The sequence below is a fragment of the Petromyzon marinus genome, chromosome 22, assembly GCF_048934315.1.
Source record: "Petromyzon marinus isolate PM22_M1 ecotype Great Lakes invasive population chromosome 22, UKy_Petmar_22M1.pri1.0, whole genome shotgun sequence".
In the NCBI taxonomy this organism is placed as follows: Eukaryota; Metazoa; Chordata; class Hyperoartia; order Petromyzontiformes; family Petromyzontidae; genus Petromyzon; species Petromyzon marinus.
In genome coordinates, this window is record NC_133688.1 from 14186178 (window position 1) to 14211017 (window position 24840).

Sequence of the window (24840 nt, forward strand, 5' to 3'; positions counted from 1 at the left end):
GGGGAGGGCCAATTCTGATTGGTTTTTCCCCTCATGGCGTTTGTGACCAACACAGCGGCCAAAAGGAGGCTCTGGACGGGTGCGAGGGTCTGTTAACCCCTCCACCTTCAATTGTGTCCAACACAGCGGCCAAAAGGAGGCTCTGGACGGGTGCGAGGGTCTGTTAACCCCTCCACCTTCAATTAATTACCGCTAAACCACGACGGAAACATTTAATTAACAAGCTTGTGCCAGAGGCCCAGGGGGGGACAGGTGTCTATGACGTCTCCTGGTCAAACCCCATTTGGCAGAGCCAGGAGACTGAGTCCTTACCCTCGGGGCTCCTCCAGAAATAACAAAAAACCACTACGTGTGGTCATGTGGAATATTTGAATGCTCACTGTGGAGGAGAGGCTGCCACTCCTCAGGCAGGAGCTGGATCAGTACCGCCTGGATCTCTGTGGTATTCAGGAGGTCCGGTGGACCTGCTCTGACTTCTGCCACCTTGAGGGGTGGACAGTCCTCTACTCGGGGTAGGAGACTGCCAAACAACAGGGAGTGGCTCTTCTTATGAACAAAAGAATGAAGGGGGTGTGGGAGTGTGGCCATGAGGTGTGGGAAGCTGTAAGCCCCAGGCTACTTTGGGCTCGCCTTCCCATCAACCAGAGGCTGATGGGAAGGCGAGCGGTGGTTGTGGTTACTTATGCCTCCACTGAAGACGAACATCCATGGAGGGATGCAGGCAAGGCCGATGAGTCAGATGCCTTCTATGACCTCCTGTCACAGGTGCAGCTAAAGTGGCCCCTCGGGATGGAGTCATCTTGTTGGGTGACTTCAATGCCCGAGTTGGTCATAATGCTGGCACCTGGTCTTGAGTGATTGGAAGGCATGGGCAAGATCAGCTCAATAACAACGGCAGGAGGCTGCTAGATTCTTGTGCAGCCCATGGGCTTGTAATTACCAACACGCTGTTCCGGCATCGGCGCATCCACACAACAAGCAAGAACATCTGCTGGACTACATAGTGACTGAACAGCGGATGCGAGCCCATGTCCTTGACACCAGGACCTACCGTGGAGCTGATCCGCCCACTGACCATCGACTTCTCATCTGTAAGATGCGCCTGCCATTCTTCCACTCCAGTGGTGGGTGTACACCCTGGACTCCATTAAATCCCTTAGTGGCATGGTCTCAGCAAGCTGATGAAAGTTGCAAGCGATAATTTAATAATCACTTGCAGCTGGGGTTGGCATCGTCCCCCACTCCTCCTGATGTCGAGGGGAATGGGCGACTTTTAGGACTGTGGCTGATGCAGCTGCAATGGCTGCTTTGGGTACACGGTCCAGACCTCCCCAGAAACCCTGGCTGACAGAGGAGGTGTTCAGGCTGGCTAAGAAAAAGCGACAGGCCCACTCTCATCGTCTACAGAATCCCACATTGGAGAATGAGGAGGCTTACCGCAGCCTTCGCTCGGAGGTTCGGAGAGCCGTGAGGCGCTGCAAGGATGGGTGTTGGTCGTGGGTTGCTGAGAAGAAGGAGTCTGCCTCAATGGCCCGCGATCACAAATCGCTCTTTAATTCCATGAAAAAAGTAACCTACAGCCCCACACCTATTACCATCATTAGGGGAAAGAACGGTGATCCAATCTCCGCCCCACAGGAACAGGTTTGCAGATTTGCTGAGCGTTTATGTGAGGTCCTAGGGGAAGGGGACATCCCTCAGCTTGGATAACAACGTGGGACAAAGTGGGGATGACCCTGCCGAGGCTGCGGTGCCTCAAATATTGGAAGAAGTCACCCCCTGTTGAGGAAGTACTGAAGGCGATCCAGAGTCTGAGACCAGGAAAGGCACCGGGTAGAGATGATCTCCCAAGCGAAATGCTGAGGGAGGGTGGTGTTTGTGCACAGACTGCCCTACATGACATCATAGCAACAGTCTGGACCACTGGACGGGTTCCGCAGGACTGGAAGGATGCCCTGGTGGTCCCCCTCTTTAAGAAGGGGGACCGCACACACTGTAATAACTGCAGGGGCATCTCACTCCTCAGTGTGCCGGGAAAGGTCCTGGCAAGGATTATTCAACATCGTCTTGCTAGGCACGCTGAGGAGAGTCTTGTGGAGCCCCAATGCGGTTTCAGGAAAGGGCGGTCCTGCACAGATGCCATATTTTTTGTCCGTCTGTTACAGCAGAGGTGTAGGGAATTCCAACAAGACCTACATCTCTGCTTTATTGACCTGGTCAAGGCCTATGATTCCATCAGTAGGCTTGGGCTCTGGGTAGTTATTCGTGCTTTCGGAGTCCCTGACCTTCTGCTCACGATCATTAAGGACCTTCATGATGGTGAGCGTGCCCGGGTAAAACTGCGTGGCCGGGAGTCGGAACCATTCCCTGTACACCTTTGGGTGCAACAGGGATGTCCTCTGACTCCCACATTATTTAACATCTATTTCGACCACGTAGTTCGTGAAGCCTTTAATTAGCTGTACCGGAGGAATTTCCATCTGGTATACATACATTGGGAGGCTGATCGATGCCCGGGTGCGATCAAGGGATGGCTCCCTATTGCTCAACCATGTTATGTATGCCGATGATCTGTTAATTGTTGCTCACTCAGAGGAGGAGTTGGAGGCGCTGCTGCTGAACCTGGAGCTTGCCACTAAGAGGTGGGGCCTTACCATCAGCCTCACCAAAACTAAGCACCTGCCTGGGTATTTTGTACCATCAGACACTCCACTCCCACAACTCCCAATTGGTAATAGGGCAGTTGTGGAGAGAGTGGAGAGTTTTCCATATCTAGGCAGTGTGCTCATGACTGGCTCCGGTTTAACAGCAGAGGTCTCGCTCCGAATCAGTCGAGCGGCATCTTTTCATCAGTTGCGTAACGCTGTGTGGTAGCTACCTGGTCTGTCGCTCCGCAAGAAGCTTCAGGTCTTCTCGGCCACGGTCATTCCCTCCCTTCTCTATGCTTGCGAAACGTGGACCTCACTAATGAAAAAACATTTAGGCTGGCCTGCCTACGATCCATCCTGGGTTTAACCAGGCTGGATTGTGTGAGGAGCTCACAAATCCTTGAAAGATCTGAACAAAGTCCCATCGGTGAACTCCTCCGGCAGGCAAGGCAGCGTTGGCTGGACCATGTAGCCCGCATGCCCAGCTACCGCATGCCTAAACAACTTTTGTTTGACCGGATTGAGGAGGCGAAACGGGCGCGGTACGGGCTAAAGAAGAGATGGAGTGATGTGGTACAGGAGGATGTGGAGCTGTGGAGGAGGCTCGTGAAGGACGCTACTGGGCAGTTGAAGGCAGTCGCCCTCCAACAACAACGGAGGGCGGAGGAGCGACGCTCACAACAACAAGCGGATGTGCTAGGTGGCTAAAGCACAGCAGGTTGGCACAGTAGGGGGCACAGGTGGTGCATCAGCCAGTCATCTCAGTCAGTCGACCTGTGGCACCTGGGTCTGCCCCGTGACCTCCTGCCAGCGGGCGTTCGACACTTCACGTGGCCCCAAGGTGCACATAGCCTGGCACAAGCGTCGTGGTGACGTCACCGCCACATAGTGGCGAATGCCGGTTGTTACAGTGGGCGGCTAGGACACGCTCTATATGGCTAGATTAGGAAAGAAGTTTGGCTGGCTGGGTATCTGGCTGGAGGGTGGGATGAATATATTATAAGGGGTATATATAGGCTGCTAGTAATGGATAAGTTACATTAAAGTATCGATGAATTTAGGATATAATATATAATCAGTGTTACCTGCATTAGATTGTACGGCCCGTCCTGTAAGCATGTATTGAATTCCGCTTGGACCATAATGTTGAATTTATATGTATCCGATTGGATAGTGATTTGAGAGCATTCTCAGATATTAAACATTGTTTCTTGCTTTTAAATGTCTCTAAGAGTTGCATTGTAACGTCGGCCATGGATTTTGACAATAAAAACATTTTATTGAAATGTTCATTCCTAATAATAGGGGTTTTCCCCTTTTTTCTGGCAACAAAACTGAAGCCTTTTGGCGTCATCTGTGCGAGCACCAATTGGGTCGAGGCTCAAAAGAAAGCCGTCCCTTGGTGTGGACCAATCAGTTTCAAGGACAATGCATATATTTTCATAGTATGTTTTTTGTTTGCATTTTGACTGCAGGTATTGTGGTGAATGCAGACACGAATCCTTGTAAAAAAAGGTTTCAGTTTTGTTGCCAGTAAAAAAGAAGGAAAACCCTACTATTATATTTTGTTACTGGGAAAGGAGGTCCAATGATGCTCATTCCTATCGGTGGGAAATTGCCGTAGGCCTTTGTAACGCTGTAGAGTTGTTCCCCTTTTTCATGAGACTCCAGGAATAATAATGTTGTTGCTCTCGTATTCTTGGTTCTTTTGGTAAAGTCACGTAGATAGAAAATACAAATAAAATAAAATTAACATTTAAAACAAAAAAAAATAATTGAAAATAATAAAAGCAAAACAGATATGTATTTTAAATTAAATAAAATTTTCTTTCTACGTGACTTTACCGAACGAACCAAGAATATGAATTCCTGAAGTCACGAAAGTTTCAAGTCAAAAGTTGTTGCTCGCATCAATATTGCGACACGTTCTTCATGTGCTGCCAGTGTTTTTTGGGGTGGACTGGGGAGAATTTATATTTTAAAGATAGCTTCGGTGGATGTGCGAAAATGTGTGAGCATAAATAACCCCCCCCCCCCCGCCTTGAGTTGGAGAACTCCAATAAATCTTGTCTTCAAAGGCAAAAAGAAGCGTGGAGTTTGAATTTGGTACAAAGCAATTACGTTTTGGGCAGTCCTATGTTCCAATTAGTAGTGGATCATTCTAGAAAACGAAGCAATTGTGTGCTCTGTGATGCTTTTACACCGTTCTAACAGTTTGAGAATTGTTTTCTTAATTAATGTTTTATTGCCTATAAACATGGTATTAAATTGCGTCTAAATTCGTCAGATCTCAGTAGCTCAGCAGTTATGAGCCTGGCTAGTCTGGGCATATTTTTTTTTTGGCTTGGCCCTGCGTGCCGAGCATGTTGACTCCCGAAGATGCCCCCCCACCAGGGCGTGGAGAAGGCTCGAGAGAAGAACAAAAGACGCTCGTCACGCGGCCCAACTTGGAACGCCTCTCTGTGAACGCATCGCGCGCGAACCTGGCCGGCGCTTGGATTGGGCGACCAGCGTCACCTTGCCAGGTGTTGTGTAGGCGCGTGACCGTGATCTGGCCAGGAGATGGCAGTGCTGACTATTACCCCTTGGTGTTGGTGGGTTTTCTCCGGGTACCCTGGATTCCTCCACCTACTATCCAAACGCCTTGTTCATGATGCAGTGATCGTTAAATATCCCAGTGCGGGGTTCCTCCTGAATGAGAGTCTTGAGTCTCCTTAAATCTTAGCCTCGAGACTTTTTTGAGTAAATTATATAATTGGCTGGATTGATATTGCCATTTTACACTTAGGCGGACAATACTTTTATTGGTTTTTGCTGTTAATTTATATTTGGGTTTACCCTACAGGCCTCAAAATCTCCGTTGGGATTTTAATGGCTTATCAATAATATGGGTACTGTGTATGTGTCCTTCAGGAGAGCCCTTGTCGTAAGGGGGTCGGATAGGCACTTAGCATTATTATTGGCACCGTTATTTATTTCACCAGGGATATATTTTGTCAAAATTGCTCTACTGTTCTGATAGGCCTTTAACAAACACAGGATATCACACTTTCAAGTGAATAATGCTTTTCTATTTCACTCTGGGTAATAATAATAAAAAAAATATTCTCTAAATGCTGTCTCCATAGGCACTCCTTCAACTTGATAAACAGGGGAACGTCACTGGGGCCAAGGTCTGGAGACACCAGCAGGGTGCTACAAGTGTCATGCGTTGACAGCATCGGCCTTTGCAACTCTTGTGCTGCAGCCGTCTCCACATGTGGCATGAAGTCAATACGCACCACCCCGTTGGCATTCCAAAATATATGGTGCGCATGATGTTTGCTCGCAGAGCACTCTGTTACTTGAATGTCTTGGGCAATCCATTTGGGCTTTGGTGGGGGGTGGGGGGTCATGATGGTTAAATCCATGTCTCATCGCTGGCAATACATCACCTCTTAAACTTGTCCCGGTCTGCCTTCATTGAGTGAAGACTGTCACGAGAAGTTATCAGATGCTCCGTCTTGAATGTCGCACGTCAGCATTCCTGTGACCCCAGCGGGCAGTGCGCACACATGCGGTTGTTCGTTCCCAGACGATCGTGCGAGGCTGTGTCCGCTGATTTGCACACCAATGCTCAAGGTGGCAGCTAACCGTGCAGCGGTGACGAAACGGCGGTCTTCAAAGACGAACTTCCTACGCAGCCTCGGATGTCGTCCTCGCTCGCTGCTCTCGCAGAGGCTGTGCTGACCTGTGCTTAACTTCAAGGGTGTTTCCGCCGGCGTGGAAATCGTGCAGCTTTTTAACGGTCCCCCATTCGCTTACAACGGGAGCCCGCACATTTCCTTTGTCTTCTTCTATACAAATGCCGCCGTCCACAGGACTATTCTTTGTGCATTCCTGCGGGGCTACAGGCCCGTGCAGAGTGGGCTTTTCTCCAATGTAAAACAATTCACAAACAACACGATGCATACAATGTTCTTATGTTCACATCACCTATCGTGGTTCTACCTGTAACGGAGGCACAGTTGAGGAACAAAGTACGGTTAGCTACAATGTTGGGCTCTGGGTGGTCGAGTGTGCCCAGCATGGAATGTTCGTGGCTGCGACATGAATGGCCTCTGGTATTTATTTCTATGTCAGGCTCGGAACTTTACGTACCAACCTTGTGCGGCCATGAAACTGAGATTCGTGGCCAGTGTAAAATGTGTGCAGTGCATTTCATATCTATGCACACACACGCCTCGTGGACTGCAATACTATGGGGGGCAAACATCAGAATATGACATTTGTTAAAATTGAACCACAAGTGCAACATATTTCATTTGAATGATTTTTTTAATCCCCTGAATGAAAAAAAAATATTCGACAAGAGATGCTGAAGTATAACATTCCCAAGATATTATATTTTATAATGTGTAGTACACGAAGCAATTAAGGGAAGGGACACCCCAACAAACCAAATTGGCTCTTATTTCCTAAGAATGCGTGTCCGGGGTGATGCACGTTTAGAGCATTGTTAATGAGGAACAAGACTCTAAAGTAGTGGTTCTTCCACCTCCACTGCAGCCTGCTCCCCTTTGGTTACCAATCGTAAAAAAAAAAAGTGTAATGTTAATAAATGCATCGGGTTTGATGAAACAAAGTAGTTGCACTTACGTGCCAGTGCTTAATTTGTGTTTTCGATGATTTACCTTCTAAAAAAAAATATGGCCATGTCTCGCACCCCCAGAAAGGGAATCTCGCACCCCCAGGGAGCGCGTGCACCCCAGGTTAAGAACCACTGCTCTCGAGTAATTGCACTGTAGCATGCACTGGGTACCATCGCTGCGGTGGAGATATGAGAGGGGGGTCCTATTGTGCGATTATCCACTTTTCGTTCGTTTATGCGCATTATAATGAAGCTTCAGACCTCATGCAGATAATTCCAGTTCAACACGTCGGCTCTCGCGACCAACATTATCCATGACAGAGGTCTTTTGGGTTATATCGCGTGAGTATAAATGTGTCTTTAAACTCGCCACTACCCGACACAGCCAATTCGTTACGAGTACAGCGCACCGGTGTGTTGCAGAGTAAACCCACAACATTTACAATTTGTACAATAATTGATCCTCATGGCGGTACCCCGGGGTACCGATTAATACAAAATGGCCGAGGCAATTAAATATTTTATTTCTGGGACCCTTTTTTTTGTCCAGGGGTGTTACTTCACCCCGCGACTGGTGTACCAATCAATCCGACATTGCTGCTACTCCGCGAAGCGCAGCGAGGACGATTGGGCTGAAACCCTGAACGTTTCGCGTACGCACCGTGGCGGTGGTGGTGGCGGTGCATCGTGAGTACGGCTCGTCGAGATGAGTCGATCGCCGCATCGCCGACCATCGACAGGCTAAAAATTACTGCATCACGGACATTATGCGAGAGCCGGGGTTACTGTGGTACACCATGAGGTTCATTTCGTAAATGTGCTGTACTAGTAACGAATTGGTATGTGTTGTTTACGTGACAAACCTTATAAATTGGCTGTGTCGGGTTTAACGACACATTCATATTTTGATTTGAAGCTTTCGTGACTGCAGTAATTCATATTCTTAGTTCTTTCGGTAAAGTCACGTTGAAGGGAAACAACGTGACTTTACCGAAAGAACTAAGAATATGACACATTCATATTTACGCCTTCTAACCCACAAACTTCTTATACATAATTTCCGTAGACTGGGTACAAATCTACAAGATAAGTGATCTCTGTTTTCTTTCGTCGATTAATGAAAACAAAAGTGAGCGATGATATCCGCATGCTGCAATCAACAGCATTTTACCTAAGCATTAAAACATATCCGCTTGAGGTGTATTCTTTTACAGGTACATCCCTTGGTGTATTTGACGAGAAAGACAACACTCTACAGCAGCAGGTGGTTTGTTGTTTGATTGGCCTTTTAACAAAAAATATTTAACCCAGCCAGAATTGGCTCCAGCGGTAGAGCGAGTGGCTCGCAATCGGAAAGCTTGCGAGTTCACATCCTGGTTGCGGGTTCACTCAGCCCATCATCCCTGCTGCGGTCGATAAAATGGGTGTCACTTAATTTGGAAAATCAACAGTGGTTGTGCTATGGATATGCTTGCCCCTCGCCATAGAAATGTGTAATTTTGTCGCCATTGGCTTGGGGCTTTAAACAGGAGATGAATGAGCATCAATGCTCATTTGAGCAGCACGTAACTTGGAACTTTCGTCTTCGGAATTGGTCTGTACAGCATCTAGGTGTATGCATATTTATGTAATCGTAAATACATTTACAACCCTTTGTCAATCCACTGCTGGATGAAGAACTCCCCATGCTTGTCAGTTACGGGAGTTATCACCATGCACATGAGTGCGAGCAATGCTGATCGTAGCCTTGGCTGGGAACCAAACTCACATCACCAGGTTCGTAGCGAAGTGTGCTAAAAATTGCTCCATCCTCATATTGGCTAATATTTATTTAATTCAACTAAACTTCAGCTCACAATTGGCTAATAATTTCAGACACTTCTAATCACAAATTTGTTGTGCTTATCCATCATTTTATGAAGTGTGTCAGACTTGAGAAGTAATTTGGCAAACTTTAGACCCATTGCTATAAATGGGAAATAAATGTTTCCATTTATTTCCCAAAACGTGTTTATGGCTTATTGCCATTCTGAAGCAGTGCTTTACGAGAGACGTTCAACTGCTTCCATTTGCATATCCACTTAATATCGACGATCCTAGAGTGCTGCATCAAAGCGGCTGACGAGCAAGGAAGCGCCCACAATCCATACACAGGTTTCGTTAATCACGTGCCACATTTTCCCTGCGTGGAGTTGAAATGACACTTTGGATATTTGGGTTTCTCAAAATGTTGTCGCTGTGTAACGAGGTCTATGGTCACAGACGCGTTCTCAATCCTGGCTTCCAAAGCTCCGTGGCTATTTTTGTTTGCAGATCCTTCCGTGCCGCATGTACCAGGGATTAATAAAATATTTGTTGTGTGCCTTTCTGTCTGCCCAGGGAAGAGGACATCAGTGGGGGGCAGTTGAGGGAGAGATTAAGATCTGAATTAAACCACTGTCCTTTCCCTCGCTATTGAAACCATTGGACATAGTGCTGCAGTGTTTCAGAATGCTTTCAATGTTTCGATTTAAAGCTTTCGTGACTGCAGGGATTCATATTCTTGTTTTTTTCGGTAAAGTCACGTAGAAGGGAAATAATAAAATAATAAAACAATAAGAAAGATTTCTTGCTGTGGTTTTCACACCTGATGATGATTGCTTTGTGTTGCAATCGAAACGTCGTGAGAATTTTATTGTTTTATTTTTATTATTTTTATTATTTCCCTCCTACGTGACTTTACTGAAAGAACCAAGAATATGCTTTCAATGTGTTCAGCCCATGCCTCTTGTTATGAAGCTGGGGGAAATACGCAACCAGATAAGACAGGAGCAATCAACGGAGAGATGTCAGATGGTCCAACAGCTGTGTATTTTTTAGCACAGGAGAAATATATGAAAGCTTCCCCCATGTCAATTTAAATAATTCAACTCTAAATCTCACTGCTAACAAGCAACCATTCCCGACACGCTATGCTACACTTCAGTGTGGAAATTTAAAAGTGAAGGGGAAATGTGGGAAAGGTGTTTCAGCAATGGAGGAGAGTGGATGTTGCAAATACTGTAATACAGGGAGGGTGGGAGGGGGAATTGAGCCCTCGCGAAGCTAAAAGCATCCTGAAATCATCCATCAGTGGAATACGACCATCCTAAAAGCATATGCCAATTATGAACAACGTTTTTTAAAAGTCAACTTTAAAGTATCTAAGTAAGTGTACTTTCATAATCCTAACACGGTGTTTGTATTTAACAAACAAGCTAACATTTCAGAAGATCATATGCCCAATAAATGTACAGCGATGACGCATGCAATGCATGTCACCATTAATTAAGGTACCATTATAGAATTAATTGTGAGTGTAATACATCCTCGATGAGCTATCAATTCCCCCCGCCATCTGGTCCAGATGTTGCTTGGCTGTTCCGCCCTGTTGCTGGCTGCCTACATTGGCGGTGTGCAAGCTGCGACGAGTGTGAATTTATTTTGTCGCACTTCTGCGGCGGCGGCGGTGGCTTTGTCCGTGTGTGTGTAATGGGATGTTTCACAATTTGCCCGTTATCTGGCATCACTGCCAGGGGTGGTGCGTCTTGTATCAGCGAACAGTCTTAGTAAATGATCCTACCACCTGTTAAATTATGAAACATTGTGTCGTAATTGCTTACGTGTGTGGATACAAGCAGAATGTAAATAAGCCCTCGCGATGCGTTTTCAGGGTCCGACCGCTCATTGTTGGGCATAGTGTCCGTCGTTTCGCTCCACGTGCCGGGAGCTGCAGAGGCGTCACCATGTAGCTGCGCATCCATTGGTGGCGAGATGTTAATTACCTCGCCGAGTATACAGGAGGTCGTGGGTTCGATCCTGACCCCCGACACCTGTGTCTTTGGAGTTTGCGTGTTCTCCCCGTGGTCGCTTGGGTTTTTCTCCGGGTCCTCCCGATTTTTTCCTGCACATTTAGAATCAACGTGCGTTTCAAGTATTTGGCTGCTATATATTTCCATATGATAAGCCACTTCGTTGAGCTATATTATTTGTGGCCAGGTCACTTCTGCAAAAGAGCTATATAGCTCAGTGGGGCCTTACCTGGTAAAATAAAATAAAAAAATGTTTTGTTTACATGGTGATGATCCTCCAAGCATGGCCTAGTATCGAACCTGCTGTTGAGATTGGGCGTATTCCGAGTGGATTTGGTCATTTAGGAGATGTCAGATATTGTGCTTGTAAAACATAAAATACAGTGTTTTACAAAATGCTGAATAGAAAGGGGAAAAAAATCTGAATTATTTGTAAATAAAATGATACATTTAAATGAAAAAACTACTGCTAGGATGAACATAGGCGATTCATACAATTGTAATTTAAAGTTTGATTGCAAAATTGTATTAACATAATTTTGATAAAAAGCCTTTCACTTTGTTATATGAACTGTAATTATGATCATTCTTTGATCAAATATATATTATCGCCTGTCTCATACCTTACTGTGAATTCATAGCAAGGCTGATAACATTCATAAAACTATTTTGTGCAATGCTGTTTCGTCGTCCATTGAAGGCAATCAGAAATATAATGCCTCGCTTCAAAAAGAGACGCACAAGGCTCACTGACATTGCTGCCTGTCATATGAGATTACTGCACGTCACAAATTACCTTTCTTTGTGTTTGAAGAATAAGAGGCCGGGACGTAGGATTAGCGCCTGTGGGCCAGTTGTGGTTAAAGTCACCGCTCGTTAAAGTCACCGCTTAGTTATGGCCCGTGACAGCGTTCTTTCTGGCCTGCAGCCGTGGGACCCCGTTGTGCCACGCTTGGCTTGCTCCACGTGTGCCACGCTTGGCTTGCTCCGCGTGTGCCACGCTTGGCTTGCTCCACGTGTGCCACGCTTGGCTTGCTCCACGTGTGCCACGCTTGGCTTGCTCCACGTGTGCCACGCTTGGCTTGCTCCGCGTGTGCCACGCTTGGCTTGCTCCACGTGTGCCACGCTTGGCTTGCTCCACGTGTGCCACGCTTGGCTTGCTGTGCGTGTGCCACGCTTGGCTTGCTCCACGTGTGCCACGCTTGGCTTGCTGTGCGTGTGCCACGCTTGGCTTGCTCCGCGTGTGCCACGCTTGGCTTGCTCCACGTGTGCCACGCTTGGCTTGCTTCACGTGTGTCACGCTTGGCTTGCTCCGCGTGTGTCACGCTTGGCTTGCTCCCCGTGTGTCACGCTTCGCTTGCTCCGCGTCTTCGTTTCGCACGGCTTATGGTAGTGAGGCAGCGTGCTGTGACGGTGCCGTCTGTGCCACCTCCATTGCTCGTCTTAATTTTGGTACTTTTCTTGTTGTTATTTCACCCGTAGCGGTGGCGAGATGTTAACTACTTTGCCTGGTATGCAGGAGGTCATGGGTTTTTATTAATCCTGACCCTGACGCCTGTGTATTTAGAGTTTGCGTGTCTCTCTCCGTCATCGCGTGGATTTTTCTCCACATTTAGAAACGTGTGTTCAGAGCATTTGGCTGCTATAATTTTCCGCATGATAAGCCACTTGGTTGACCTCACATTTGTGGCCAAGTTGCTTCTGAAAAAATTGTAAATAGCAGGGGAACTGCCGCCAACGGTTTTGTCGATTTTAAGTCGAGATGTACAGATGTCAAGCAAACTAATTGGCAGGGTTCTGCAAGCCAACTAGCACCGTATGAGCATAATGCTGGCAGCATTCCTTGATTATCATGCTTGTTAAATGATTCGTGACATTTATTGTGATGCTTGTTTACCCAAGATAGCCTCACTGAGTTTCAAGACTTTTCAAGAGGTGTCCCGTCAAATGTTTGCAGTATGGGACGATGTTGCTGCTATGTCGAATCCCAGTCAGTGATCTGGAGGTGATTTTTTTGCATCGGGAAGTTTGGCCGACACCAGTTTACATTGTATGGTATTTAAGCTATGGGAAGAATATTATTGGTTCTTTCGGTAAAGTCACGTAGATAGAAAATAAAAATAATAAATTTAAATTAAAAATAAAATAAAAGCAAAAAACCCACGACGTTTCGATCGCAACACAAGCGGTCTTCATCAGGCGGAGAGCAAAGAGGGGGCAAGCCTCCAAATGCAACTGCTTAGAAGGGTTTCCAAAGTGAGTGGGCGGGGGACGAGAGTTGGGGGGAGGAGGAGAGCTTGTGCAGCGTGAACAGCATGGGCGGGGCAGCCAGACAATGGGAGGGAGGAAGGGGGTAGAGATAGGGGGAGAGAGGGGGTGCGGGAAGAAACCAGAGAACCCAGAAGCAACCCATGCACAACGAGGGAGAACATAGAAAATCTATGCAGAAATGCACCTGGGTCAGGAATCCAACCTTGATGCTTCTTGATGCAAAGCACAGGTGTTACCACTTCGTCAAGCTGCCATCCTCAATGATCACATTCATCCTCTCGTGGAAATGGTGACAAGCATGAATATGAGTTGACATCCAAGAAGTTGGGAATGTGTGGTAATTCCAGATGCATCTGTTAACCTACTCGCATTACAACAATTACATAATTCGGAACCCGAGTGGATTAAGGGGAGTATTGCATTAGCCATCTGTGGATTTCCCGGGGTCTACAGGAAAACGTTTGTGTGAGATTGGACTTGCCAATAGCTGGCACCAGTAGTGTCAAGATTAGCCTCTGTGGAGGATGTTCGTGAAGGACGCTGCTGGTGAGTTGGAGGTACTCGCCTTCCAGTAACAACGGAGGGTAGAGGAGTGACGCTCGCAACAATGAGCAGAGCACCGGTTGGCTAAAATGCAGAGTTAGGACAGTTGGGAGCACAGGTCATCCCAGCCAGTCAACCCATGCCACCTGGGTCTGTTCCGTGACCTCCTGCTAGCGGGCCTTAAACACTTCCCATGGCCTCAAAGGTGCACCTAACTTGGCACAAGCGCTGTGGTCATGCCACCGCCACTGACTGGTGAACGGCGGTTGTTGTGTTGTCATGTTATGTGTAAGATGGTTTTACATATGCACTGCCACGCGTTTAATGCATGACCGTCAGTGATCTCAGCCCCGTTTGCCCAATGCCCACACCAGGTGCGTTCTTAACATGCCCTCATTGAATGGTTAATAGTTTTCCATACAATACGCATTACAACTGTTTACTATAACTCGACTGGAGCCGGCCTAGTTTTGCTCCGCACGTGCAGTCCATTGGGCTGGAATCGAATATTTCACTTGGTCTCGTGACGTGGCACAATTTTAACGGTGTGGCCATAAACAGTGGGTTGTGTGATAACCGTTTGAAGTGAGTGGGGTTTACCAAGTAATTTACTCTTATAAGTGATATAAATACCTCGCTACTGCTGAAGACGTTTCTACGTTAGGTGCTACCGATGTCTGCTCTGGCCCATGGACGGCACACTCACGCGGAGATGGAGCAAGGCTTCATTGTCAGGAATGGTGGCGGGGGGGGGTATGAGGAAAAAAAGCTTCAGGCCAGTTTTGGTCAATGATGCAAAACGAAATACAATAGTTTAACATCCACTCTGCAATTAAATATATTGGTCACGCCCTGAAAGGGGGGGAATTCGTAATCCCTGCAACACAACACTGCACTCCCATCTCTTTGCTGAAACCAGCTAAGCAATTACCGTGATGTTTGTAAATGGAGTCTGTGATCTATATGATAATATTTATATACCGTACGTGTGTGTGGTGCGTGTGTGTATATATGTGTCTCACGTGGGGAGCTGCAGTGTAGTGGTTAGCACACTGCGCTACGAACCTTGCGACCCGAGTTCGAATCCTGATCACGGCCAACATTGGTGACTAATATCTCAACCGGTCTTCGACTCGGCCTTATTATATGAGCACCTGGTGCGGTGTGTAACCATCGGCATTGGGGTGACAGAGGCGATCGAGCGTGGTTTAGGCCACCCACCTCCTCGTGTGCCATGCTGGCCTTCGTAGTTGCTTGCTAACTGTACTTGCCACAGCAATTTAAAGGCAATATGGGGGATATTTGTCCGTGTTCGTCTAATGTATAACTCAGTCCTTCATTCTATGTCATCCAATTAAACAATTGCACGCAATTATTTTTGTTTGGTTGGCATGGAAGGCAACGCTACAGCAGGACAGCACCCATCTGGCCGTCCCAGGCATTGCCAATAGAGTGTCAGCATTGTGATGGCATGAGATAGATATCCATGAAAAGTGCAGGAGGCAATGCCGTTTTTGGCATCTTGTTTACAAGAGGCTGAAGGAAAATTCACGCAAACATATGTTAATGTTTATTCAAATCCCATCCAAGTGGGTGTTTGCTCCAAATATAACTTATTCAAACTGAATGACATTAATATAATTTATATATTTCAAACAACGGTATTTATGCATCATTCATTTGCATCTTTAAAAAATAATGGGCGTTATTATTTCATGCCTTTAGGCTAATGCTTTTACATCGCCTGGCAATGACTCCAGTAAAAAAAATGTGAGTATATATTTTAAACCAAATGCAGGTGGTGTAGTTGAGACGTTTGTCTGTCTTGTCCCCTCTGGCAAAGTCACCACAATGTATTGCTATTCCTTGCAGTTTTGTATCAAAATAGGCTCTGCTGTTTGAAGATGACATTGGGCCGGTGCATTACACTCTGGTGTTGAAGCTTCTACAGCACAACACTTATATTTTTTTTACTCGTGGCAAAAGGGTGTATTATTTTAAGCAGTCATTTGACCCTCACCACAACTGGCCAGCCTCATATCCTACCACTACATAACAAAAAATAACGTATCAGTTTACTGCTGGGTGAAGGCTTCCCCACGCTTCTGTCGGTCATGGTGGTTAGTTGACCATACTTCACCACAGTGGCGTCACTGGGGGGGGGGGGGGGGGGGGGGGGGTGCGGACCGCACCGGGTGACACCATCAGAGGGGGGTGACACCAAAATGACTGTCTATAACATTTTTTTGTGCAGTGTTTCAGCAGAAATGTATTATTTTTTTTATAACAAAATATCCCTGTAGTTATAACAACAAATTTTCGTAAGCCCAGCTTACATGTACTGTATCAATATACCTACAAGGCGAAAACTCTATGCTAATAACCTTTTAATGCGCTCCGGTCAGAGCCGTCGTTGACGCTTCGAGTCACGTGGTTTCGTCTGCACGTGCCACAAGCACGCGCTGTTGTTTTCGTCGCTGCTGGTGTGTTTATAGTCGCTGATTTTGTCAAATTTTCTGGTGTTTTAGCTACAATATTGTGGTAATTAGTATTTGTGAACCTATATCGGGGGCGGGCAAATTTTTTGACTCGCGGGCCACAATGGGTTATAAAATTTGACAGAGGGGCTGGGCCAGGAACAGGTGGATGGAGTGTTTGTGTGAACTAATATAAATGACGTGTTAAAAAATCATTACATGAAAGGGTTTGGCCTTTAACAGGTAGCAAAGCGTTTATTTGCAAGGCAATTTAACAAATTGCACGAACACGAACAATAGAAAAACATGTCATAACTCCCGGTCAAAGTGCGCCATCTAATGGGCAAATGGGGGCATTACAGGAGAAAGGTAAAATTTAATTTAATAATAATATTTGGACAAATTTTGATTTAAAGCTTTCGTAAAATATATTTATTGTTTTATATATATTTTATTATTTTATTGTTTCCCTTCAACGTGACTTTACCGAAAGAGCTAAGAATATAATACTGGTAGGAACGAAGTTGTAAACTGAGTGTACCAGCCTGCAATAGATTAATGCGTCCGTCCGTCCGTCCCCTTTCAATACTTTAACGAAGTGAAATCTCGTGCTGTTGGGTGTAAAAAAAATTCCAATGTTCCCACCAGCCCACCCTGCAAGGACCTGTTATTTGGACAAGTTCGGCGGGCCGGATTAAAAAGCCCAACGGGCCGTATACGGTGGGGGCCGTACCTTGCCCACGTCTGACCTATATCAATAACTTTTTTGAGAATGAAGTAGTAATGAAAGTAAATATTGTAATTTAAAGGTGTAATTTAAATTTTTGCTGGTTGTTTATGTCACTACTATTGCCATTACATTCAGTGATATACGGGAATTACGATTTACGATTAACATTAGCCCAAAAAACATTACTATGGTCTGGTACGGGCAGAGGTCCACGAGGAGTGACACCATGAGTTACTCCACTGGGTGACACCAATCCTCGTGACGCCTCTGCTTCACCATGCTGGTCAGTGCAGGTTGGTGTAAAGACGGGGCGGGGGGGGGAGGATCCACGATCGGTTAAGATACCACATGCCGCTGGTGTTGGCTGTGTCTGGGAATCGAACTCATGTCATTGCCAGGATGATAACGCAATGCGTAAACCACTGTTCCGTTACTCCTTTGTCCTATTCCTGGTCAATAACATACCATAAGCCAACACAATAGCCTATCTTGGATACTCCTCAAAAATGAGTTGTTACATGAAATGGAATCTGGTTAGTCCTATAAATGAGGGCTGTACATCAAACATTGATAGCATTATTTAAATTCGATCAATACAAATGTAGTAACATCCAACCATAGATAGAATTTACAAATTATAGGAAACAAATTACACCTCTGAGTCATCTTGATTCACCTTGAGGTTCTGCATTGAAATCTGAAGTTATGGAGCATAAACGGAATGGAAAATGTGGCTGTTTTTGTTGTTGTTTTCCTGAATTAAATTGACAAGCAGGTAAAACACTGAACTATTTTTTTTATTTTACCAGGTAAGGCCAACTGAACTATACAGCAGCCAAATACTCTAAACGCATGTTTATAAACGTGGAGGGAAAAACCGGAGGACCTGGAGAAAAAATCCTCGCGACCACAGGGAGAACACGCAAACTCCAAAGATACACAGGTGTCAAGGTTTGGATCGAACCCACGACCTCCTGTATACCACGCAAACTCCAAAGATACACAGGTGTCAAGGTTTGGATCGAACCCACGACCTCCTGTATACCAGGCGAGGCAGCTAACATATCACCACCGTGGCACCCAATTGGGCGAATCAGGGATGCAGTTTATCCATCATGTAATGAGTCCCATAACGGACCTGCTTCTGATTGCCAAAACAATGCCTGGAAAAGAATACTTCTGGTTGTCATTTGAACCGCTGTCCTCGGTATTGTCTGTCGGGAGCTTGCATCTATGCCTTTTGTAATTGCCACGGTAGAGTGACACATTATCATTGTAAAAAAAAGCACTCCAGCCGTTTATTTGCAGCTTTGCAGCTCTGTAATTACGCCAGATTCTGAACCAGTGATGGGCGCGGCGTTTGTCTCCGCGATTTGAGTGGTGATGGTCGCTGCTCTTTTCATCCAGAGACAGAGTTTCACATTTTTATTTACAAACCTGGATGTGACTTGGGCTTCTTTTTTTTACAACAAAATAAGGCCTGGATTAAAATTGGTGAAGGGCTTGAATGCCACGAGTGGTGTCTTAATTATGAAGCAGACTCCAGTGATTCATATTCTTGGTTCTTTCGGTAAAGTCACGTAGAAGGAAAACAAAATAATTATAAAAAAACTTTTTTTTAATTTTATTGTGGTTTTCACACCTGATGATGATTGCTTGTGTTGCAGTCGAAACGTCGTGATAATTTTATTGTTTTATATTTTTATTATTTTATTGTTTCCCTTCTACGTGGTGACTTTACCGAGAGAACCAAGAATATGAATCCATGCAGTCACGAAAGCTTTAAATCAAAATTCAGACTCCAGTGCTTGATTGAAGCTAAGCTGCACTTGATAAATCACGGCAACTTTTTTTTTTAATGTCTGCTACTTTGCACAATTGCTCATATCAGTCGCCTCGTGGTGTTTCAGTGTCCACATGAAGATATTCAGGACGACAGCGCAACCAATGTTCACGTGTGTTCATCAGAGTTGATGACAGCAACTCTGCACGTGACGCACGGCACCTCTCCTGGCGCAAAGAGCTCGCTTTATTGCGTACAGTTTATCAATACTTGGCACCTGCAAACTTGTGTGAGGAATGTTGACTATGCGCCGCTTGTTCCAGGACCAATTTTAAGGAAGGAACTGAGTGCCTTATGCAACACAATCAAAATGCGCACGCTCATGGGCTGGATCTTATTGTAAACATTTAATTAGGGCCATATAGGCGAACGGTCAATTAAATAGGCTAATGCTGGCTTGCATTTCTCTGGTACAAAAGTGTCACGTTGACACTTTTTTTGCTGATTGGCCGTGTCGGGTGGTGGAGGGTTACGACACATTTATAAATAAACGCGATCTAACCCAAAAACCTTTATTATGAATAATATTGGTCGCGAAAGCCTACGTGTTAAACTGGCAGCTCTATTGTTGCCCAACTGCAATAAAAACTAGAGTATTCCTAAATGGGTAGGGTGATTGTCTTGTGAAAGCCTACCTACTCCCATTGATAAACTAAAACGGACCAAGCATTTGTGCTTAATAAGATAAGCCTCATGCGTTTGTAATCTCCTCGGCAAGAGCGATAGTTAATGTACTTCAGCAATCACCAGTGTGTAGGATGCCCCTGTGCATTCCCAGCTCATGAATTTAGTTAGAGAGAAGTTCCCCTCTGCTGTATACATCAGAGCCACATTAATAGGAATTCAAACAATGTTCACTCTTGGCCTTGAGTTTTGCTTAATACAACTATGGTGTGGAATTACAATAAGGAATGTGCATCGGAGGATATCATATGGTAAACTATTTTGAAAAGTGTGTTTAGAGCACCCTGCATCTTGGAACGATAAGTGACAGCCTTGGAAAGCAATCAATATTTACCCTCGGGCTTTGGTGCCTCTACATCGTGCAATGCCGCTCGGGTATTGGAGCAATGTGCGCTGCTGTTAAAGTGTTTGCGTGTACGCTTTCACGCCGCAGTTTTTACATTGATTCTTCGCGGTCACCTTGATGGAGTCCTTTACAATTAGCTTATCTCGTACAAGACCCTACAAGTTCACCTTTCGGGATACAATAGTGCATTTACGCGCAGGGGCTAACCGATTAGTTTTTTTTTACTTTGCCGTCTTGCTCCGCTCTTTGAAGTGTTCGAGTTTCCAAAAGCCCGTGATGCCAGGGCTAATGGGGCAATACATCAGTTGAGCGTCACACCAGCAGCATAGCAAAGCGACGGACGTGTGCCGTTTGTCTGTCACTGCGTGCCACGACAAAGCGAGGTGCTGTGCGGTTTTGTGTCCTGTCACTCGCGCGCCGAGTGACAGGACACGTTAAAGACGCCGATGGATCTCGCGGCGCCGATTTTTCAACGGCGCTGATTTTTCAGCGGCGCGGTCCCATTCTCCGATTGGCTTGATATTGAGCTGTCGCTGGATTCGTTTCATATACGTTGCATTGAAAGACAGTAATCTGACAAGCAAGGCATTATCTTGCAGGAAGAGAGGTCAAAATGTATTCAGAATATGAAAAGTGCACACAGGTTCATGGTTATTGATGCAACTTGCCATAGACTTGCCTATATTGATTACGGAAGACATTGTGGGGGATCTGGTGGCCACAGCGGTTAGCGCACTGCACTGTGAACCTGGTGACCTGAGTTTGATTCCCGGCCACAGCTGACATTCACGGAGAGCGACATTTGAGAACAGGCCCGGTGTGTGACCCCCCCCCAACCCGTCACCAGCCTGCGTTGACCGGCACGGCAGCGGCATGGTCAGAGAACCCCCACACACGGACCTGGGCAGGTACAGCATTTGGCGATCATCCAAGCGATGGGTTGATGGAAGAGCTATAAATAAAGAAATGCAACCGCCGTTACATAATTCAACAACTCTGTCGAGGTTTAATGCGAGTCTGCTGTATCTTCTGTCTATGTACTGTACGTCGAACTTCTTTCGCGCCATACGTAGCCAACCGTGCTAAGCGGAGGTGCGGAGGGAAGGGCAAGAAACGGAACAGGAATGTGAAACTGCTCCCGTTCGCCCGCACGTACGTTGAACTTCTTTCGCACCGCACGTGGCGAACCGTGCTTCAGCGGGCGCGTCACTCGATACCCCGGTGGTCGAGATGCGCGATCACTTTAGGGGCCGTCCATAAATGACGTCACGCACCTGGGGGGGGGGGGGTGGGGGGGATCAGACATTTGTGACGATGTGTAACGAGGGGGGGGGGGAGTTTGAGAAATGTGACGTTACGTAAAAATGCGCAACTTTAAATAAATATAGGCAACAAGTTCTACTTCATTAAATAGACTTTTTGATAAATGTTATCTCCTACAACATCAGAGTGCAGCGCCACATTAAATACGCACTACAATGACAATAGTTTAAAGCGATTTGAAGTATGTTTTATTTTAAAAATGGAATTTTTTTTGGGGGGGGGGGGGCAGAGCTTTGTGACGTCATATTTGAGGGTGGGGTCTGACGTCATTTATGAACGGCCATGCACACGCCCGCAGGCTAATTGGCTTGCGCGTGTATGCGTATGTATAGAGTGGGGAGCGATAGTGTAGCGGTGAGCGCGCTGCACTACGAACCTGGCGACCCGGGTTCGATTCCCGCTCACGGCAAACACCCAGTGACGATGATCAAAAACCGGTCCTGGGCCTCCCCTAGGTCGACTCAGCCTCAAATGAGTACCTGATGCGATGTGTAAACATCGCCGCTAGGGAGACAAAGGCTGCCGGGTGTGGTGTTGGCCACCCACCCCCTCGTGTGCTGTGCCGGCCTTTATAGGTGCTCGCTAACAGCACTTGCCCCTACAGTGTATTCAGGCTATACGGGGGATCTTTGTGTATATATTGCTACGCAGTCATGTCCAGCAGGCATTTATATGCATCTTTGAACAGCTCCGCAGGTGGCCACAAGTTGAGGATGGGATTCTTTTTTTTATGCTTGCGTATGGCAGCAGTGTGTTCAGGAGTGAAATCCCGATGTTGAGATCTGGCTGGCCACGACGAGAGGGCTTCACGAGAGAGTTGCTGTTTTTTTTTGCAGCGCCTCCTCTGTTGAAGGAGGGTCGGACTTCAGTGGTTTTACTATGTGGTCCACAGTTTTGGTTGCATAGCCACACTCGCACGACTGTGGCTTGTCTTTTATTCCGCCTCGATGATGGTATTAGTTGCGAGGATGTGATTGAAAGAAAGTCATCGCAGCGTGGCACTGTAAAATCTAATCCCTCAACTCAAACCGTCGCCAAAGAGTCTGATTAATCGGTGTACGAAATGCGGTCCTTTTCAGTCTGTAGCCGCATTACAGACAAGTTCATTCGCTCGGCATTGGCAATAGAAAAAAAAATTCATAATAAAATCGATGCGAGTGGCTGCTCGAGACAATATCGAGGGCCACCCTCACACGCATTACAGTCGTAGGATATGTGACACAAATGCTGCGGTGTTGCACGCAGCAAAATTTTTTTGCTGCCTTCCCTCATCGCATGCTCACGCTAGCACGCGTACAAGTGTGCGCGCGGGTGGAATGAAACCAGCACGATATCTTTGCGACACAACGGTGGGGTGATAACGGATCAAATTCACCGTCTACACAGCTGCCCCTGCATGCCCCCTGCACACGATTAAATTCCCTCGGGTTTCAAAGAGTTCGGTAGAAAAAGATACCGTTCATTGTTACGGACTTTTAATAGCTGAAAGTAAGGCATTCTTCTCCCAGATAAAGATGTAATGCATGTGCCGCTGATAGTTTATTCTGAAAAATTCCGTAGATGCTTAGTTCTGGCCACACATTTATCTCATCACAGCAATGTCTAAGAGGCAAAAAATTGTATTACCGTTATTTTTCAAACTGCCCTCATACAAAAAATTAAACACGTTTGTCAATAACGCTGTGCGGCCAATAGTCCTTCATAGCATATCAATGATTTTATTATGTAAGTTATTGACAAATGTGAGGTTTAAAAAAGAAAAAATTGTGCTTGTGCACTACTGCTAATGCAGCTTCACCACATAATGTTTTAGATATATAAAAACATAATGATAATAAGCTGACGTGGTTAAACAAAACCAACATTTAAGGGGCCCATCGCGTGGGCAGTGGAGCAGAGGCGTGCATTAAAAACCCACCACATTTATCATTGACATTGTCCCATAACAGGAGAATATGGCTGGCTGGCATTTCAGGCAATGGGCCCTCTTCAGAGAAAAGAGAGTGCAGGAGAGATTGGCTGATGGTAACGTTGGAGATATTACTTGATACTGTGGGGCCCTAAGAAAACTGACACATTTGAACAAATTGGGCAAAATTATCCATTTTTAATTGACACGGGCATTGTTTACTCGGCATTGTTTAACAAATTTCCTTCGGAGCAGAGAGAGGCAAGGGAGAACGCTTGCGATTTGCAGCTGGAGAAATTGTCCCAAAGACATGGTTGTTATTTTAAACATTTCGGGTAAAGGCAGAATTAATAACTGTAGTGGTTTTGAAGTATTTTAAGCCCGCACAAGTACACCCTTGCCCACCATGCACCCCCCCCCCCCCCCACCTTAGTTTTTACACTTTTGAAATCACTTACAGATTTGCGTCGAGTTAGAGACGAGAATGCTGCTCGCATTACCTTGGGGTGAATCTTCAAAGCGTGAGCTTATGTGCCTGTGTGGCTGCATTCCATCCGGAGGGGGTGCAGAAGTGTGGGCTGTTAGCTGTTGTGCTCTGGCATGTGTGAGAGTGTACGCTGGAGCGTGTTCCTCCCTGCATGCTTTTTAATGTGCTGTCAAACAGCATGCGCTATTCTTACGTGGAAATCAGTGATTATTATGGATTGACGATCGATGCACCTGTGCATAGCAGCGAAACACCGGTGGTAACACAAAAAGTCTGAGCTGGGTGCAGACCGTCTTGTGGCATGAAACGTCCACTGTGTTCGGTATGCAAAATCGTGGCTCACCTCTACGAATCGTTTGCTCGGCACGCTCTCTAATTACTCTGCCCATTCGCGATGAAAGCGAAATGCGCGGGGTATCTTTTATTTTTTTTTGGGGTTTCGTTCAGTGTGCTCACGTTTGTGCGGAGTCGATGAAATGGAGTGCTTTCTCGTCTTATCGCGGTGGTTCACATTGCCAGCTGGCCAGCACAGGCATTTCCATTGCCAGGTGGGGTGGGGAGAGGGGGTTTTAATGGGTGTACCGTCGCAGGGACTCGCATTCACCACGTTTCTCCGAGTGACGGGGCGAGTGCATGCCGTGAATCATCGAAGCCATTGTGGCTTTGATTCCAATGTAAGGAGAGGTGAAATATTTTGTTTGCCTACATTCATACAGAAATATTCTACAGATGTTTCTTAGGCCCTACACTTAATCTCCCAGAGCACATTGTGGTGTTGTTGATGCGTATGCCAAGTTGATTGGATATGCATAATGTATTAGGGTGCCTATTGCCGCCAAAGGCAGAGGGGGAACCCTTAACAAGCGTCGAAAGCATCATCTGTTCACATTTCGTGGATGGCAGTGATTTTATTGACACTGCATACCCCCACAGCAGGCTTGTGCCCAGTGTTATTGTGTGTGTGTGTGCGTCTGTGCGCAGCATAAATAAAATCACACGGGTGAATGTGCGACACGTTGAGTTTTACAAAGAGATGGGGATTGACGAGTGGTGTTGGTGCACGCAGCTGCTGCAGCAGTGACGCAAATGGATGTCGGTGCAAATAATAAACTATGCCAT

The 24840-nt window shown here is 46.1% G+C and overlaps 1 protein-coding gene across 11 annotated transcripts in view; it reads left to right on the top strand.

Annotated features, from left to right (window-relative positions):
• The window catches only part of LOC116944967 (uncharacterized), a 133421-nt gene that overhangs the window by 88892 nt on the left and 19689 nt on the right, over positions 1-24840 (top strand). The window contains exons 3-4 of one of the 11 annotated variants that reach the window (XM_032958964.2): positions 5043-5173; positions 5777-5956. The exons of 9 other annotated variants lie outside the window; for them this stretch is intronic. The gene's annotated coding sequence lies outside the window, so the exon portion shown is untranslated. The remainder of the gene's footprint in view (positions 1-5042; positions 5174-5776; positions 5957-24840) is intronic. One more of the 11 variants, XM_032958965.2, reaches the window with a different exon arrangement.